Here is a 7952-nt window from a genome sequence, read left to right as displayed (position 1 = left end):
ATCATTTATTAGGGAAGGAAATCCCTGCCTGTAAACAAAGCCAGCGTAGGGTTATTTCATGTCAGGACCAGTAACAACACATCAAAACATTCACAAGCCATGAGTTAGGGCCACTAAAATTATCAACAGGGTTTAGACTTCAAAAAATAATAAATTGGGGCTAATCTTTATTTGTATTCTGGTTTCTGAACCTTTAAAGACTGCTCATATGCCTTTTTCTAGATATTCTCTGTAATCACAGAAGCTGAAACTTCCAGTAAAAAAGCTGGCGATTCTCACTTTCTCAGAGGCTTCTGCAGAAGATGAAATTCTGTGGCACTGACAGTGCCACCGTAAAGGCTGCCAGCAAGGAAGGCGCCTTTCTAATGCAGACTGAAATTCTGAGCAGCAGTGGAGTGATTTCTACCCCACATGAGGCACAGAGCATCTTTCCAGTGAGCCCAAATCATGGGCCGTGTCTTTCCGCCGTAACCAGGGCAGAGGTACCTTGTCTGGTGCCTCCTGGGCCGTCTCAGGTCGCACGTGTTGCATGGTAATGGCACCTTGCTGGAGAAATTTGCTGTGGTCTATGGAGGAAAATAAGGACGGAGCCACATTTGCCTTATGCAGGCGTATTGTCCCTGTGCCTTGGGTGTTGTGGGTACATCCCTGCATCCGCCCACAGCAGAGGGGTCCAGCCGCTGCCTACCCAGCCCCTCACGCCATCCTCATCGGCGCGTTTGGGGTGCAACGTGGCTGCATCCCGGCAGCAAAGCCACTCTGTGCGCACAGCTCTTCAAATGGGCTTTGACACCATGAGACTTTTTTTTATTCCCAAATAGGCACCTCTCTTTAGGCAATGCACAAGTTAGATGGCCGTGCTCTAGGATATGCCTGGAAGAGCATGAGGTCAGCCTGAAAGCAAAATTTATATGCAATTGGGCAAGTTTCTTTCCAGCGTCGTCCATAGGTGTTTGACTAATCAGGTTAAATGGTTTTACTGGAGTTCTTTACTTTATAGGCTAAAATAATGAAGACAAGTGTCCCATCCCCAGAAACTGCATACAGATGGCCTCCTTTTCCCAGAAAGACTTGCCCCAACCATCGTTCCTCGATGTCAGTGGGCTCTGTGGGACCCTCAGTCCCCCTGACAAACAGGTCTCTTCTCCTCAGGCCCTTCGGGGTGGGGATGGAGCCTTTGCTTCTGGTTCCCAAGGCTTAAACCCATGACCATTGCGGCTGTTTATGGCTCGCACGCTTTCATCGTGCTGTCAGAAGGGAGCAGCACATTTTCTCCCTCGTGGGCTAGGCAAACTGGATCACCACCCAGTTAAGCCAGACTTGCAATGAAATGTTTGTGGACTGCAGTGCGAGCTGCTGAGGGAGCCGTCGCTCCCCAGCTCCTTGCAGGCTTACAATGTCATGGTCAACCCAGGGCTCATTTTCTTTTCCTCACACTGAGTACATGTCTTTCCCCCAGGGGTTATGCAAACTGCACTGTGACTCTTTTTCAGCCGGCCAGCCAGCCATGCACCTGTTTTCGATCAAAATTTTTCTACTGTAGTTCTTGTTGGCTCAGAAAAGTGCTTTGACAAGCTTGAAATTTCATGCCTTGGGAAGGAATAACATCTCTGTAAAAGAGCGCCATGGGTTCTGTTGGAGAGGTGCAGAGAAAGTTGAGCTGCAGAGAAAGCTGGACTTATTAAAAGGATCAGAAACTGAAACAGCCTTTGTGGTGGCAGTACTAAAGATGTCCCAGAGCTCCTGGCTCCAGCATAGGACACAGCTTGGGTCACTGTCATTGTGGCACCTTCATAAAGACACTTCTCAACCTCTTTTTCTTGTACTCAATGTTTGCCTACCCCAGTTGAAGAAAATATAGCATATATGGTGTCCTTGTGAGGAATAAAGTCAAACACTCTTCAGCTGAGCCTGGTGGGGCAGAAAGCTGAGCTGAGGCTGCAGCTGATTGCGACTCATCCACTCCCCTTTCCCCAGTGACGTGAAGAAACCCTCCCTGAAACGAGAGAAATATTTATGCATGCTTTCACGCTGGAGAAGATATCTGTGACGATGGCAGCTTCTGTACCACAGCCCCTCGAGTTTTGCCTCCACTCTCCTTGACCTCTGTCCTGCTAAAACTTTCAGTAAGCTATTTATCAGGTAAATATGTAAACCAGCCGTCATCATATCAACATATGGTGACAGTGACTGAGAGCTACCCTATTAATTGCTGACCCTGTTTCTATTTCAGTCACTTGGCATGTCCTCTAGGAAATGAATGGGATCAGTCATGATAAATCTGTTCTGTGTGGCACCAGATAATCTGTTTTCAAGCTGGAGCAGATGCTGAGATGCCAATCCTGGCAGCCTGCTGCTGGGTGACCAAGGGGTTTGTAGTGCAATGTGGCTGCATCCCTGAAGACTTGTGTTGATGCCCCCTTGTACAATAAATGGTTTTGCTACACAGTATTGTGTCCTAAAATGCCCTGCTGAGGTGTGGCACATCCCACTCTTGCATGCTGCATGGAAAGGATGCATCTTTCTAAAGGTCCCAGAGATTAATTCCTGGATGGCTGACAGCCTTTGATTTGGGTATTAAACTGATGCAGAAAGGCTGAGTGTCTAACAACTAGAGGAGACTGGAGAAAGGTAAATGTTATTTGAATTGCTCAAGGGTTTTGAGCCCAGATCTCCTGTTTCTGCTCTAACCACTGGGATATGAGACACCGTGGTGTGCTGGTAAGGGTCTTCTCAGCTCCCTATGCTCTCTCTCCCTCAGCTACTCTGCTTTGCACTGAAACAAAGTAGTCCTTTGAGAGGTCGGGGATGGTGGAGGGAGTATGTAAGTATTTTAAAGTGTGATTTGCTGGTCCTGCTGGTCAGACAAGGAGAACACTTGCCGTAAAACACTTAACCATCGAGAGGAGCAGAAACTGCATCCCAGCAGTGGGTGCCCCGAGCGCTGGGCTGGCGAGTTGGACACGGCTTTGCTCTCCGGCCCCAGCGGTGCTTAATGCTGCCCTGCACAGACATGGCCGCAGCTCGGGGGCTGGAAGAGCCAGGTCTGTGCCCTCAGCCTTACGCAGGCAGGCATGGGCTGCCACCCCCTCGAGCAGAGAAGACAGCTCAGCTTGGACCCTGGCTGCCAGAGCCCCTTCCCAAAGCCTTGCACATGCAGTCAGTCACCCTCGCTCAGGCCCTGGGACAGGCCCTGGCACAGCCCCACGAAACCGTGCGCGGCTGAGCGAGGAGGGGAGAGGAAGACACGGGGTGCGAAGCAGGGAGTGCCCTCCCAGAGCAGCGCAGCCATTTTCCCTTGGGGCAGTTTGTTTTCACTGTATTTGTGTCCCTGGGACCCAGCTGCTTAGCAACTGGATAAAATTGTCACAAAATGCTGGCAGTGCCCTCCTTACCGGGGCAGGGGCCGGGCTGTGTCCCTGGGGAAGCTGGCTGCCAGGCGAGGTGGCCACATGGCGCTCATGAGGGGACGCCCATCCCTGTCCCTCTCCCCCCCGGTGGGCTGTCCCAAGGGTGCGAGGGAATTTGGCCCTCACGCATGGCAAACGCTGCGCTGCAGGCAAGGCATGCAGGCAGCTCCCGCCCACCCCGGCTGCCTGCAGAGCAGGCAGCACCCTGGGGGCAGATGAAACATGGACACTCTTGATCATGATGCCTGGTTGGATCTGAGTGGATAAATGCTTTTTCCTCTCTGAAAGACCAGGAAAAAAAGTACGCTGGGAGTATTCTTGTGAAGTACCTGAAAATGAAAATATTCACCATTCCTGACTGTGTATTTGGGGGACATGGGGATGAATACACTGTCTTACTTTGGTTCAGGGCATTTTAAATAAAAGAAAAAATGGCGATGAAGAGTTATGGCTATATATTCTTTGGGCCAGAAGAAGAACAGGCATGTGACTAGTGCCTGCTGCTGTCCTTGTCCTGTTTAACCCCTCTGCCTCTGCAGATAATACTCAAAGAGGTATCCAGGCTACCCAGGAGGCCAAACCCTGCTCAGCGGAGCTGACTTCCCTTGAAGGGCCATGCAAAGGGCAAGGGCTGAAAATTAATTAGAGTTTTTAGGAGAGCAGTTTATAACACACTTGCCCTTGTAAGTAGCTGACGTGCAAAAGATAGTTGTTGGCAATTGTTGACAGCTTGTGTGTTTACCTCAATCAGCAATTATTTGTAATTCATTTTAAAAATGTTGAAGTTCCAGCCTCACTGGGAACATTATAAACTGCCCTCAGCACTCTGATGTGCTTCCAAAACATACGCTGCCACGAGTCAAAAAGCACAAGGACTCAAATATTTCAGGGGAGAGGCAGGGGAGAAGTGGGGAGATGATGCAGTTGAAATGAAAATGATTTAGATAACTCGGTATCTATTCACAAATATTTAATTTTCATGACGGGAAGCAACCACAACTGTTATAATTGGGGTGAACCGCCACATCACTTCTAGCATCTCTCCTGCCTGACGCCACGGCACCACAATATGGAGGCTTTGCCAGCAGTGGGATGGCTAGGCTTCACTTTTTTTCTCCCCCCCCCCCCCCCGCCTCTACAATGCCTCATGCACCCCCTGCGCTGACACATGAGTTTATGGGCCCCCAAAAAACCTAGTGGGGATTAAAATAGGCCCGTGAAAAAAATATGATTTTCTGAGGCAAGTATTGCTGCCGAAGACTCAGCATTGCTGAGCCACTCCCTGGGAGCTTTTCAAAGAAACATGGGATAATTCTGCCCACACTTGTGCCCAAAATGTTTACTGACAGTTTCTGTCTCTGTTTTCACGGAGAAATGGCAGAAAGCAATTTCACTATTTTTCGGTTTCTTTACATTTTTATGGCAGTTCTTCATGGTAGTTTTCACTAACTATATCCCTTCTGGCCTCAGCAACAGGTTGGGCAGGAAACCTTCTTCAAGACAGGAAAACGCCATTGCCAAGTCTACCATGAGGGTGGTTAGGGTGGTGGACGTGGCTGAGCTCAGGACAAACTCCAAATGAATCCTCTCTCAAAACGCTTACACCTTGAGCTGATGTTCCTTTAAACTCAGAAACATGCTGTGTCTCTGAGCACTGCCTAACATCTTGGGGAGCTGAGGCTGCTGAGAGGGCACAGGGGAGCAGGGGAGAGACAACGAGCACCAGGGCAGCAGCCAGCCCCCGCTAACATGTGGCCTGAGGCTTTAGCAGCAGGTTTTAGAGAGAGATTTTTGGTTCTGTGAGGGAGTGGGAGAGCATGCTCAGATTGCAACCCTGTAGCTAAGTGATTTTTAGTTTTTTCCAGTTGTATAATTATGAAAAATGCCTCTCATGTTCCCCATTAATGTTGCTATTAGCAGACAGGCAGGGCTCCCAGCATGAGCCAGTTCTTGCTAACAAGGTCTGTGTGTACCACATTAGGGAATGTACCACTCACATAGCTTTCAGAGCATCGTAAGTGATTTGCCATAGCTCCTGTAATGGTACAGAGCCAAACACATCTACATCTCATGTCAGAGAAGGCAGCAAGGTCTAGCTTTAAATTCAAGATCCTTGATTGAAAGAAAAGAAGACCAGCAAGCCCAAACCCCTGCTTCTGGGCACTGAGTTGCCCTCCTGCTCAGACACTGGGTGAGTGCAGGGCTGAGAAGGACTATCATATTTGGATGGGGCTGTGAAGTCAAACGTCTCTCACTCGCCCACTCAGTCACTCACACGAGCAGCATAATAGCAGACCGAAAAAACCCCCTTACCAGGGTTTATATAATCCTCCATCTTCACATGCACTTACTTGTAAGGTTACTTTTCCCTTTTGAAGGTGGGCCTTACTCCAGTGCAGAAAGAAAATGTTCTAGCGCATAGGACAAGGGGGACCAGTTGCTGTTCTTCACCTTGATTTTAGCAAGGCTTTCAGCACAGGCACCCATAATATCCTTATAGCCAAAGTGGTGAGACAGGGACAGTGCTGCAACAGACTCTGGGTGGCCATGGGCCAGCCCGGTCGTATGTACAGGTTTTCTTGTGCTTAACTCCCCTTACATGCACGTCCGCTGTGGCTATGGGTGTGTGTAAACCCCAAGGCAGGACGGGGACTTAGCTCTCTGCAGCGAGCGGGCTGGCCAGGAAAGAGGCTTGATTCATAAAGGACTCAGATGTTAGCTCTCAAATTCCTTGTGATACAGTCAGCAGGCAACTGCTCAGAGTAGGCAGAAAACACCTCAGGGTGTTTTTTTCTTAAATGTATGAATTTTCTTTTAAATGCAGAGGAGATTTTTACCTGTGCCCCATTGCTCCCACCTCAATATTTATCACTTTCTTATATCACTCCTGATTCTGCCAAGACGTTCCCAGCTCTCTGTAGAGGAACAGAAAGCTATGCTGGTGATGCCAGGCATTGAGACATCTCTTTTCTTCTGCATAGCTTGTGAACGATGATATATTACAACAAATTTGTATCCACATCTGAGCTCACACAATGAACCAATTAAGGATCTGTGATTTTTTGTTTCAAGTATGTGGCTGAATGTTTATAGGACAGTCTAGATTTTAATCCAAACTTTCACAAATTTAGACAGCTGCCTCCAGTGCTGTCAAAAGGGCATACAATCAGCACATCTGAAAATCAATACACCTCATGGGGCTGAGTACCTCGGTTAATCAAATACTGCAACCATTAGCTTTTGCTCAGCTTCCACTTAGCTCCAGAGCATTTTCTGCATAGTTACAAGATTATAATTGTTAGAAAAAAAGAAAGTGGGTATTTTAACCATCATGATCCCTATGTTTTTTCGTTGTTTGAACTTCACCTTCACTGCAGCTTGATCTTCCTTCCAGAATTGCTCATTAGGTCTAAATTTAGAGAAAACAAAACCCTGGCCATCTCAGTGATCCTGGACAGTAGGGAATGCAAGGCTATTCTAGGGCCATCTGTTTCACTGCAAGAAAGGTTTTAGAAAACAAATCCAGACAGTTGATTCATTATAAAATAGACTTAAGTTATGAAGATAATCACAGAAACAAATCCTATGAAGACCTCTTAAGTCCCTGGCTGCTATTACTGTTATTTTTTAAGTCAGCACTGACTACCCACATCACAGGAATAACACTATGTAAGTCACAGATGCAAAATAGCTATAGCTGCAGAGATCAGGGCCTTACCAATGGGTACATTTAATTCATCTAAAATGATTATAGTTGCTCTTCTGGAGCATGGTTGGTGTGGGACACAATCTCAGACTGTCTGGAGGCAACTGGCCCCACACAAGATCTCACTGTCTCAGGGGCCACGTGTTTCTCTGGAGATGAAGGCAAGCTGTGTGCAACTCCGCAGAGATTGGCTTGTGGGACACGCTCTGGCCACATAGCAAAGTGTGTAGCAGAGGAACTTTGTTGGTAGCAGAGGAAGGACTAAGGGAAGGTGAGATGCAACAATTTTTCCCTAACTTAAATCTGATGTGCTGAATGTTAAACCTTGGATTAAGCATCTTTCTAAGGAAGCCTGGACCAGGAACCTCTGTCATAAATATTCAAGGATGAATTTTCATCCTAGTCTTCCTTTGTTTGCAGTTCACCGGACTGCAATTCATGTGGCTACGACAGGGGATTTGTTATGTAGCCACACAGCATGCCTGGAAATAAATTCCAAACTGAACGAAGTTTTACGCAACCTTCTATTTTCAAAAGCACCTTGCAGTAATCTGTAGCCAAGCAGCAATAAAGACTTTTAATCACTGTAGTCTGTGCTATGCTGAAAGTAAATACAATCCTGTTTCATAAAAACCTGTGGTCACTCAGGGACATTAGTTTCAGTCTGCTTGAGAGACATGTGTGCCCCATCCAAATGCCTCTTACAATAACAAATCCAGTATCAGGCTTTACCAAAAATAAAAACAAAATGTGATCTGACTGTTGAACTCATCAACAGGGCTGGAGACCAGAAAGGGTGGGCAGCACGCACGTCCCTCTGCATGAAATCTCCTGGT

This window comes from Gymnogyps californianus, chromosome 3 (genome assembly GCF_018139145.2).
Source record: "Gymnogyps californianus isolate 813 chromosome 3, ASM1813914v2, whole genome shotgun sequence".
Classification (NCBI taxonomy): domain Eukaryota; kingdom Metazoa; phylum Chordata; class Aves; order Accipitriformes; family Cathartidae; genus Gymnogyps; species Gymnogyps californianus.
Note: the sequence above shows the minus strand (reverse complement) of the source record.